This window comes from Callospermophilus lateralis, unplaced genomic scaffold (genome assembly GCF_048772815.1).
Source record: "Callospermophilus lateralis isolate mCalLat2 unplaced genomic scaffold, mCalLat2.hap1 Scaffold_1353, whole genome shotgun sequence".
In the NCBI taxonomy this organism is placed as follows: Eukaryota; Metazoa; Chordata; class Mammalia; order Rodentia; family Sciuridae; genus Callospermophilus; species Callospermophilus lateralis.
In genome coordinates, this window is record NW_027512514.1 from 410,474 (window position 1) to 423,106 (window position 12,633).

The window sequence follows — 12,633 nt, forward strand, 5'->3', positions numbered from 1 at the left end:
TGGCACCAAAATACACATGTAGACCCATGGTAGACCAATAGAAAACAAAGAGATAAATCCACATAAATACAGTTGTCTCATACTAGACAAAGGTGCCAAAAACATATATTGGAGAAAAGACGGCCTCTTCAACAAATGGTGCTGGGAAAACTGGAAATCCATATGCAGCAAAATGAAACTAAACCCCTATCTCTCACCATGCAAAATAAAAACTCAACTCAAAGTGGATCAAGGACCTAGGCATTAGACCAGAGACTCTACACCTAATAGAAGAAAAAGTAGGACCAAATCACCATCCATGTCGAATTAGGTTCCAACTTCCTTCCTTAACAAGACTCCTAAAGCACAAGAAATCAAGAAGCAATAAATGCAATGGATTCAAACTCAAAAGCTTCTTCTCATTAAAAAAAAATAAATGAGGTGCCGCAGTCTCTGGCTGGGCACAAATCACGAGTCTCCACACAGCTTGTAGATTCAAACAACAATTCTTTATTCCCGAACTCACACCGGCCTTCTACAAACACGTTCTGGGGGAATCCACGTTCTCTGCCCAAATCCACTCTCTCCCAAATCCACTACTCTGCCCAAATTCACTCCACATGGGCTTCTGTCTCCCAAAATATACTGTCTGACCCTAAGCACTCAAGAGGAACTCAGCAGCAGGATACGCCCTATTCTAAAGGGGGAATACCCTAATCTCCTATTATGCTAAACTGCCCTATTCTAAAGGGGGAACACCCTAATCTATTATGCTAAACCGCCCTATTCTAAAGGGGGAACACCCTAAACACGGATCCTGCCCTGGTCCTTGAGCAAGGTCACCTTTCAGAAGTCCTTCCACTAGACAGCATGGGAGTAAGCTGGCAAGGAGATTGTCATACCTACTTGGCTGATGGCTCCCAGCAATGAGGTAAAGAAAGAGCCTACATCTTGGGAGCAAATTTTTGCCACATGCACATCGATAGAGCACTAATCTTTAAGATATATAAAGAACTCAAAAAACACCAAAAAAAAAAAAAGAATCCAAATCTTTACCACATGTACCTCTGATAAAGCATTAATCTCTAGAATATATATAGAACTCAAAAAACTTAATACCAAAAAAAGCCCAATCAATAAATAGGCTAAGGAGCTGAACAGACACTTCTCAGTATATAATTGATCAATAAATATATGAAGAATGTTAAACATCTCTAGTAATTAGAGAAATACAAATCAAAACTACTTTAAGATTTTATCTCACTCCAGTCAGAATGGCAGCTATCAAGAATACAAGCAACAATAAATGTTGGTGAGGATGTGGAGGAAAAGGCACACTCATACATTGCTGATGGGACTGCAAATTGTTGACAACCACGCTGGAAAGCAGAATGGAGTTTCCTTAGAACACTTGGAATGGAACCACCATTTGACCCAGCTATCCTTCTCATCGGTCTATACCCAAAGGACTTAAAAACAGCATACTACAGTAATGCAGCCACTTCAATGTTTATAGCAGCACAATTCACAATAGGTAAATGGTAGAACCAACCTAGATGCTCTTCAATAGATGGATGGATGAGTAGGTAGCTCATTTTACCTTGTTACTCCAACAATTATGGACATCTCAGTTGTCCTAACATAGTCTAGCACCACTACAGGCATGGTCAGAACAGCTGCTTAAATAGACCACTAAGGACCTGTAACTGTAAGTGATCCAGTTGGAAGAGTTCTGTCCATAAGTTGTTGAATTTACCTTGTTACTCCAACAATTATGGTAACTCATTTTACCTTGTTACTCCAACAATTATGGACATCTCAGTTGTCCTAACATAGTCTAGCACCACTACAGGCATGGTCAGAACAGCTGCTTAAATAGACCACTAAGGACCTGTAACTGTAAGTGATCCAGTTGGAAGAGTTCTGTCCATAAGTTGTTGAATTTATGGGCTGTTTTAGTTTGTATAGTAAATTAATAGATTGACAAATAACCAAGTGATATAAGGATAATTAAATAAGAATAAAAAGCCAAAAAGGAAAAGGAGAAGAAAAACAAGATGCATTTGCAAAGAACTTTGCCAAAAGTTATCATCTTAATTGTTGTAAACACACACACACACACACACACACACACACACAATAGATGAATGGATAAAGAAACTGAGGTATATATACATAATGAAATATTAGTCAGCATTAAAAGAGAATAAAATTATGGCATTTGCTGGTAAATGGATGGAGTTGGAGAATATCATACTAAGCAAAATAAGCCAATTCCCCAAAACCTGAAGCCAAATGTTTTCTCTGATAAGTGGATGCTAATCCATAATGGGGGTGGATGGGATGAGTGGAGGATCTTTGGATGGGGCATAGGTGGCAGGGAGGGAGCAAGGTGTAGGAAAGATGATGGAATGAGACTGACATCATTATCCTCAGTACATGTATGATTGCACAATTGGTGTAACTCCATGTACAACCAGAGAAGTGAAAAATTCTGCTACAAATGGTGTAGCTGGATAATGGAATTGTGAGGATTGTTGGGGGGGGAAAGGCTCAAGATACAAACAGAACTGAGCCAAGGGGGGAAAAATTAAGCCACTTTTTTTGTGGGAAGATATATTAAGAATTTTAAGATGGAATATCAGGAACATTTGTGTGGTTGCAGTCATGGCACTAGGAAAAGAAGCTCCTTATTTCCATTACATTTCGGGCCAATTGATCAGAGAAACTTTCAAGTCCTAAAAATGTAGCCAAGGTTCCAGAAGGAAATGAGTAGTGTATTACATAGGCTACACAAGACCCATTTTATTCCATGCCTTATTTGTGATGAAAATCACCATCACTGTATCTTATCCTTTACTTCTTTTTTTCCTTTTCTTCTACTCCTTTTTGCTTTGAATTTACACCATATGCATTGTTATGGCTTAGCACCTGTGTTAATACTGAAATCATTGGATTATGAGAACTGTTACCTAATCGGTCCATCCTTGGTGGAATGCACTGAGTAGTAACTGTAGGCAGGTGGGGCAAGGCTGAAGGCGGTGGGTCACTGGTTGCATGCCCTGGAAGAGTCCATCTTTTCTGCAGTCCCTTCCCCTTTTTCTGTTTCCTGTCCATCGTGTCCTGAGCAGCTTCCCTCTGCCATGCCCTTCCCCCATGACATGTTGCCTCACATTGGGACCACAGCAGTGGAGTCCACTGACCATGGACTGAATCTCCAAAACTGTGAGCCAAAATAAACTTTTCTTCCTCTAAGTTGTTCCTGTCAGGTATTTTGGTCACAGTGAGGCAAAGCTGACACATGTGTCCTAGGGACTCCATTTCTTCTCCCTCTTAAAATATTCCACACGCCTAACTAAAAGCCAGGTGGAGTCATTTCTAGGCTCCAGGTTTCTGAGACAATAAGGCTTTCATATTTTTTAAAGTTTTTGCCATTCTATCATATTCCTTTTAAATCCTTTTAAATTGTCTTACTGAAATGATATTTAATAAGTTTTAACATCAAATAATATTTTAAAACTTAGGAAGAGTTGCATCAGTCCTCTGTGCCATCCCTCCTCCTCTTTGGTTTTCATTCCCCGAGGTCAGATATTTAGAATTGACTTCTTTCTCCTAAAAATAGATCTATGTATGTCTAGCTAAAATGCCTTTATAATTATTTCTAGGTTTTAATCTACAGGCATTGAAAAATGTCTTCTACAAAGCAAAGCCAAAATTTAGAACTCATGAACTCTTCCTCCAATGTACAGACAAATTTTACCTCCTCTTGAGTTATATACATAACAATCTTTATCAAATCATCATTTAATGTTTACATCAAAACAAACATGTATTTACTGCTACTGAACTATACACTTAAAAATGGCTAAAATGGCAAATCTTATGTATATTTTGCTACAAATGTTTTTGGTTTGTTTTATCACAATTTTAAAACCAAATCTGCCAAAAATGATAATATTATTCACAAGTATTTAATTTCCTGAACTAAATTTCAATTCTAGTACAACTTTTATTTTTTCTAAAGTCAGTAATCACCTTGGTCTTTGTTTTTGTTTTCATATTGACTTAGTTTTTATGGAACTGATCCAAACCTTCCACTAAAGCTATAAAACTTTAGTCAATACAGTCCAAAACATCATTTCCTTTATTCATTTTGACAACACCACTTTTGATATCCTCCATAGTTCTGGTCCATTGAAGTGAAATTTTCACTCTGATCTTACTTCACTTTCTCTCCTATGTTGGATCTCTTGCTTCCTGAATTCCAATATTTTTTCTTGCTTTAATTCTTTTTCTAAAATATTTTTAGTTGTAGATGGATACAATACCATTATTTTATTTATTTTTATGTAGTTCTAAGGATGGAACCTAGTGCTTCACATGTGCTAGGCAAGTGCTCTACTGTTGAGCCACTGAGCCACAACCCCAGCCCTGATATTCCTATTTTTCTTTTCTTTTCTTTTTTTTTTTTTTGTACTAGAGATTTTACCCAGGAGCACTCTACCACTGAGTCACTTCCCAAGCCCTTTTAATTTTATTTTTATTTTGAGACAGGGTCTTGCAAAGTTGCTTAGGGCATTGCTAAATTGTGAAGGATGGTTTGAACTTGCAGTTCTCCTGTTTCAGCCTCCAAAGTCACTGGGATTACAGGTGTGCACCATGGTGCCCAACTCTGATATTTTTTTATCTGACTCAGAGAAGATTTTACAATAAGAATGTAATTTTCTTGACCTCTCTCTCTGTAATATTATTTAACAGGGAAAACCAACTCATAGGAAGACTAGAACTGACACCATACCCAGAGATCAAACTTTGTCCCAAGCATGGTCTGTTCTTCAGGCCCATGCATCTCCCCTAAAAATTATTTACTCTCCCTCCCCTCAAGAAAACCTTCCCTCTTATTTCTTTCTATAACTCAAAATGCTTTTTAAGCTTCAACCATCTGGCACTTCTTTGAGTCCCACATTTTGTGTGGCTCCTGTGTGCATGCACATAAATAAATTTGTATGCCTTTTTTCCTGTTAATCTGTGTATTGTCAGATTATTTCAGCAGACTCAATTTTAGAAATTGCAAGGGCAGAGAGAAAGCTCCTTTCACCTAACAGCCAAAGATATATTTATTATTCCCTCACTTTATTGGTAGTGTGATTAAGTATAGAAGTATAAGATGAAATAACTTTCCCTCAGAATTTTCAAGGCTGTATTCTATGTTTAAGCTTCCAGAATTGCTGTTGACACACCTGCTTTATGATTCTTCAAACTATTTGGGGTGTGTGTGTGTGTGTGTGTGTGTGTGTTTTCTTGTCTTTCTAAGATTCCTTATTTATGTTTGGAATCTGAAATTTCACAATGATATGCCTTGATATGGGTCATGTTTTTTTATTTAGTGTGTTCATCATTTACTATGTTTGTGTTTTTTGTTTCATGTATGTGGTATTAGAGTTGAACCCAGGAGTGCTTTACTACTGAGCTCCATCCCCAGCCCCCCCATCTTTTTTTTTTTTTTTTTTTGAAACAGGGTCTTGCTAAACTGCTGAGACCAGCCTCAAACTCGTAATCCTGTGACTCAGTCTCCTGAATCACTGGGATTATAGATGTATACCACCTCACCCTGCAATGTTCTTTATGCTTTTTCAATTGCAAACTTGTATCCTATAGTTCTGTAAAAGTTAGGTTTTTCTGTGATCATTTCTTTACTGTATTTTATTTTTGTTCTTCGAACTTCTGTTATTCAGACTTTGGCTCTCTCAAATGATAATCTTTTTTTTTCTCTCTCTCTCTCATCTTTTCGTATTATTTTTTTGGGGGGGAAATGTTGAAACTTTATCTTCCAACTCTTTTATTGAGTTTTTCCATAGCTGTTTATTATCCATGTAGGTTTACTTTTGTTTTGGAGGAAGGAAATTCTTTTTTGTGCTGAAGTTATTAACTTTTTTGGTGGGATGGAGAGAGTACTGGGAATTGAACCCACAGGTGCTTTGCCACTAAGCTACATCTCCAATCCTTTTTCTTTTATATTTTGAGACAGAGTCTTGCTAAGTTGCTTAGGGCCTCAACAAGTTGCTCAGACTGGCCTTGAGCCTATGATCATCCTGTCTCACTTTCCCAAATTGCTGGAATTCAGGCATGTGCCACTATGTCCAGTACCAGCAGTTATCATTTTTTAAACTTTTTTTTTCCTCTAAGTATTGTTTGTGTGGTTTTTTTTTTTTTTCTGGATTATTTTTCATTTGTTTGTTTTGGTCCCTACTTTATAATAGAGGCATTCCTCAAGTGTCTGATAATACTATCTTTTCATATTTAGCGAGTTACTAAAAAACTGATTTGATTAGTGCCTGTATCATTCCTAAAAGCAGGGGGCAGTAAAACACCATGTCCCTGAATGCCTCCTTTCTGCTCCCAAGACTTAGGTAAGTTAAGAGAACAATGAGAGCAATTTGGGGCCAGAAGGTCTAGAAACATATTGTCTAGTGGGACATTGACTTTTTCTTATGCACACTGGGAACCAGGACAGATTAGTGTGATCTGTAGAAAGCTGCTTTCTTGCATGTTTTCCAATACAGTTGCTCTTTGGAATGTTGGTCATACAGGCAAACTAAGCAAGCTAATGCTGATGATGTCACTGCTTCTGCAGCCTGACATATAAAACTCCTCTCTGAGTGGGAACGGGAATGGAACTGAGGCCACTGTGGAAAGAACTAGGTCATTCATGCAGCCAGCCACCACTGAATGAAACACTGTGAGGGAGAGGAGGCAGTGCTTGGCAAAGCATTGTGAAGGATGGAGGTACTATCAGCCTGTCACCATCTTCTTAGAGCAGTCTTCTCCCATAAACCATATGACCCTGTTGTCACTGGGCACTTTCTTTGGTCTGTCTCCAACATCTAGTGAAGCTTGCTCAACTGATGAGTCCTTTGTTGTAGAAGAAATAGGATCCAGTATCTAATTGCTGGTACTTATTTTAGACAGACAGTTTCATTAAAGAATAATCCTCTATTCTCTTATTTAAGGGATATAGACCTGACCACCAGCTGAATACATTGATATACACATTCACACACATACACCCATTCATATATATGTATATAAATACTTTTTTCCAAAGATAAGATTATATATAATGCCTTTTTTAAAATTTATTTTTCATCTAACTCTGTATCTAAGACATCTTCTCATGTCTATGCATAGGAATATTAAATGACTGCCTAGAATTTCATATTATATATTTATCATAATTTACTTATTTTCTAATTGATGGACATTTTAGGGTTTTTTTGTTTCCTAAAATGCCACCTAAAAAGATTATGTCTGTAGACTGGGCGCAGTGGCACACGCCTGTAATCCCAGTGGCTCTGGAGGCTGAGACAGAAGGATTGTGAGTTTAAAGACAGCCTCAACAATGGTGAGCCTAAGCAACTCAGTGAGACCCTATCTCTAAATAAAATACAAACTAGGGCTAATAAGGCTGAGGATGTGACTTAGTGGCTGAGTGCCCCTGAGTTCAATCCCCAATACCAAAAAAAAAAGATTATGTCTATATCTTTTTGTACTTGTGCAAATTTCTAGAAGTGAATCAAAAGTTATGCATATTTTAAATTTTTATCAATATCACCTAATTACTTCCTAAATGGTTGTACCAATTCATAGTACCACCAATGGTGTGTAAGAGTGCTTGCTTGGATATAATCTTGAAAATTCTAAGTTTAATGTTTTCAACTTTGCCATTTTGACAGGATATTTAAAAATATATTTAGGCCCAGTTATGAAATACATTCATCAGTGAAGTTGAACAACTTGTATTATTTTTATTACATTTGCACATACTTTAATATGAACTTTTTCTCCAAATTATTTACCCATTTTTCTATTGGATAGTTTTTCTTTTATTGATTTGTCTGGTTTTCCTATACATTAAAGAAATTAATATTTTGCCCATTTTTTATTCTGGTGTTTTCTTTTAAACATTCTTCAGTTTGATTTCTTCCCAGTGGAAATCTAAATACATTTTTACTTTATGGCTTGGGTTTTACATAATACTTAGGCCTTCCTTACTCCAACATGATAAAAAAATATTCACTATTTTTACAGCAAATGCTATGGTTTCAGTAATCCCAACTACTTTAACCACATTTCATTTCATATTTTTTTTTGTTTCATTTTTGTTACCTTACTCTTAAATCTTCTTTGCCATTTGACATGTGTATTAAATTGCCAGTGCCCCAAACTGGTATGTTGCTTTAATAGTGTGACCAATTCTAAGTTTAGCAGAGGGATACTTTACTAACTCTTGGATGTCATAGGCCTATTAATATATTTAACTCTCACTGTTAGCTTTATAAAACCACTTGCTTTATACTGCTGACTCATAATCAGCTGGTGGTCCCAGGCTATCAAATTCATAAAACTAGAAATAATATCTAATATGTTGGATGACAGGAAAAGATTCAAAAAGATTCTGGAATTTTGAAACATTTGGCCAAAAAAGTGAAAATAAGCAAAATCATTTAAAAAAAAGTTTTGCATTTATGTTTACAAAAAAAGTACAAAATAGATTATTTCACTTAACATACAAACACTAACACAATTTAAATCACTGTAAACTTAATATTTTAACAATGTGAAATTGCTGCCAAAATTTTTAATGCATTTTTTTTACAGGAAAAAAAATTAATGGCTGGCTATTAAAGCCTTTCCCTCCTTCCCTGTGCCAAAGAGAGTTCTTTCCTGGCAACATCAGTTCCTTGGCCTCATTAAGAGATTGGTGGATTGGGTAAAAGAAAAAGGGTTTGATTAATCCCTTGGAAAAGTGGGAGAGTTGCACAAGGAAAAAGACAAATCCTGAAGATGGAGAGGAGTTACTGATAGGCAAAAACTGAAAAGACCTGGATGTCATCAGAGTGAATTAGGAAAGTTTATGAAGAGTGGACTAGGGATGTCATCAGAGTGCCTGCCCAGCTAGTGTGAGGCCAAGCAGAAAAAACAACAATAACAAAAACCAAGAGAAAGAAATTAGATTAGTTGTTGTATTCTAATAAGGTAGGCTTTTTATTTATTTTTCAATAACTCTATTGACATGAAATCAAAACTAACACAAAATTATTATACTTCTATGATATAAGTAGGTAAGCCAGTATTAAAAGTAAAACACATGAAATTTGAAGCCTTTCAGATTTTTACAAAAAGTTTTATTATGTTATGAAAATCAAGATGTGAATTGGAGAAGATTTCAAATAAGTTTGAAAGGGAGCAATTCTATATTCTATTTTTCCCCATATTTTTTAATTGGTGCATTATAGTTCCACTACTGATGGGACTTTTTACATATTCATACATGAATACAATACACTATATGACAATATAATTTGGCCAAAATCATTCCCCTGAACTTTTCCCCTTCCTCTAAACCTTCCACTCCTTAGTCTCTTTTATCTACTAATCTCCCTTGGATTTTGATGAGCTCTGTCCCCATCTTTTTTTTTTCCTCTCTGACTTTCAAATGTGAGAGAAAACATACCACTCTTAGCCTTCTAACTTTGACGTATTTTGCTTAGCATAACGGTCTCTAGTTCCATCTATTTTCCTGCAAGTGACATAATTTCTTGTTTCTTTTTTGCTGAATAAAACTTCATTGTGTGTGTGTGTGTGTGTGTGTGTGTGTGTGTGTGTGTGTGTGTTGCATTTTCCTTATCTATTCATCTGTTGATAGACACGTAAGTTGGTTCCATAGTTTGGCTATTATGAATTATGCTGATATACACATGGACATGCATGTAACAGTATAGTATGCTGACCTTAATTCTTCAGGATAAATACCTAGGAGTGGTATAGCTGGGTCACATGGTGGTTCCCTGCCTAGTCTTTTGAGGAACTTTCATACTAATTTCACAGTGGTTATACTAATTTATAACCTCACCAACAGTGTAATACTGTTATTTTCTCTCCACACCATTTCCAGCATTTATTATTATTTGTATTTTTGATGACTGCCTTTCTGACTGGTTGTAATGTGAAATTGCATTGTAAGTTTTGATTTGTATTTTTCCTAATTGCTAATGATGTTGACCATTTTTTCCTATATTTGTTGGTCATTTTTAGTTCTTCTTTTGAGAAGTATCTGTTTAACTCATGTGTCTATTTATTTTTATTTTTAAAATTTTTTTTTAGTTGTAGTTAGACACAATACCTTTATTTTATTTATTTATTTTTATGTGGTGCCAAGGATCGAACCCAGGGCCATGCATGAGCTAGGTGAGCGCTCTACCACTGAGCCACAACCCCAGCCCCACGTGCCTATTTATTAATTGGGTTATTTAATTTCTTGGTATAAAGTTTTTTTTTGAGCTCTTTATATATTCTAGATATTAATCCTATGTCAAATGAGTAGCTAGCAAAGATTTTCTCCCATTCTGCAGTTTCTCTCCTTACATTCGTAACTGTTTGCTATGCAGAAGCTTTTTAATTTGATGCCATCCCATTTGTTAACTCTTGGCATTGTTTTATATTGAGGAAGTCATTGGCTGGATTTTCTCAATAGGAAAAACAAGCTGGAATGTTGATCCTGTGTTTTCTTGCATAGTTTCTGATCTAATTCCTAGGTCTTTAATCCATTTTGAGTTGATTTTTGTGCAGAGTGAGAGGTAAGGGTCTAATTTCATTCTTCTACATATGAATAACCAATTTTCCCATTACCATTTGTTTAAAAATCTGTCTTTTCTCCAATATATGTTTTTGGCACCTTTGTCGGGGATGCAATGACTGTAGATGTGTGGGTTTGTCTCTGTTTTTTTTTATTCTGTACCATTGGTTTATATGTCTGTTTTTATGCCAGTATCATGCAGTTTTTCTTGCTATAACTCTGTAGTATAATTTGAAATCAGATAATGTGATGCCTCCAGCATTGCTTTTTTGGCTTAGATTTGCTTTGGTCATTTCTGGGTCTTTTATTCTTCAAAATTAATTTTAGAACTGTTTTGTTTTTTCTAGGTCTATGAAGAATTTTATTGGTATTTTGATAGGAATTGCATTGAATCTGTATATTGCCTTTGGTAGTATGGCCATTTTAACAATAGTAATTCCATGAATATGTGTGGTCTTTTTATCTTCTGAAGTCTTCTTCAATTTCTTTCTTCAATGTTCTATAGTTTTCATTGCAGAAGTCTTTTACCTCCTATCTTAGATTTATTCCTAGATTTTTGGTTTGGGGTAGTGGTTTGTTTGTTTGTTTAGTTTTGAGGCTATTGTAAATGGAATTATTTTTCTGACTTCTTTCTCAGCAGATTCATTGTTGGTATATGGGAAAGCTATTGATTTTTGTATGTTGGTTTTGTAACCAAATGTGTTTATTACCTGTCGGAGTCTTTTGGTGGATTTATTTTGATCTTCTAAGTATGGGATCATATCATCTGCAAATAGCCCCATAATTTGACTTCTTCCTTTCCTATGTTTTACCTTTTATTTTCTTCTCTTGCCTTAAAATTGCTCTGGCCAGAATTTCTAGTACTATATTAAATAAGAGTGGTGAGAGTGGACATCCTTGTCCCAGATTTTTAAAGAAATGCTTTCTGGTTTTCTTATGTAGGCACTTATAAACTTTCCTCTAAGAACTGCCTTCATCGTTTCTCAGAGATTCTGATATGTTGTATTACTATTCTCATTTGAGTCTGAGAATGTTTTAATTTCTCCCTGTATCTCTTCTATTACCCATTCATTATTCAAAAATATATTGTTCAATCTCCATGTGTTTGTGTAGCTTCTGTAGGGTTTTGTCATGGTGATTTCTAATTTCATTCCATTATGATCTGATAAAGTGCAAGGGATTATATTGGGTTTTTTTGCATTTGTTAAGAATTATATCATAGACTAAGGGTAGGTTTTTTAGATTAGAAGAGTTTTGTGGGTTTTTTTTTAAGAAAACATTGTCACGTGTTAGGAATATTGCCTTACTTTGTACGGGTTTTAAGAGATTAAGTAAAATTAAATTTTTTTCCAATTATTTTTTAATATCTGAAATGTGTCTTTCTATTGAACTTTCAGCGACAGACTGTCTCTATTACATGCAGTTTTAAAAATCTTAAATTTCATAAGCAAAACTGTGGAGTCACCATATTACTATCTTCAACTCTGGATGCCACATTTTTACAAGCTCTGTTGGTTTGGTAGAACCACCATGAAGAAGTGCTACAGACAAGGTAGCTTAAGTATAAGAAGTTTATTTTTCCCTCATTCTGAAGGCTACAAGTCAGAAATCAAGGTGTCTGCAAGATTTTGTGTACAAGAGTTGCTGTTGGTTGTTTCCCTATGCATATCCCCTTCCATACTCCTTAATACAGTTTACAATGAGGGAAATGGGCAAACTAGATGGAAGTTAATGCTGCTGGAATCAGCGCTCAGTGAATGACAGGTGGAAATGGTAGGAAAATATCCAACTTCTTTGCCTCTCAACTGGAATAATTCTGAGAAATATTTTACACTATCGACCAGAGTTCTCCAGGAGGAATCAAATCCAGTTGCATAACAGTAACTTGCTCTATAATGAATCCTTTATTGGATTCCTTGCCTTCCCAGTCTGCTGGGAGCCATCAGCCAAGTAGGTATGACAATTTCCTTGCCAGTGTACCCCCATGTTTCTTTAGTGGAAGGACTCATGGAAATAGG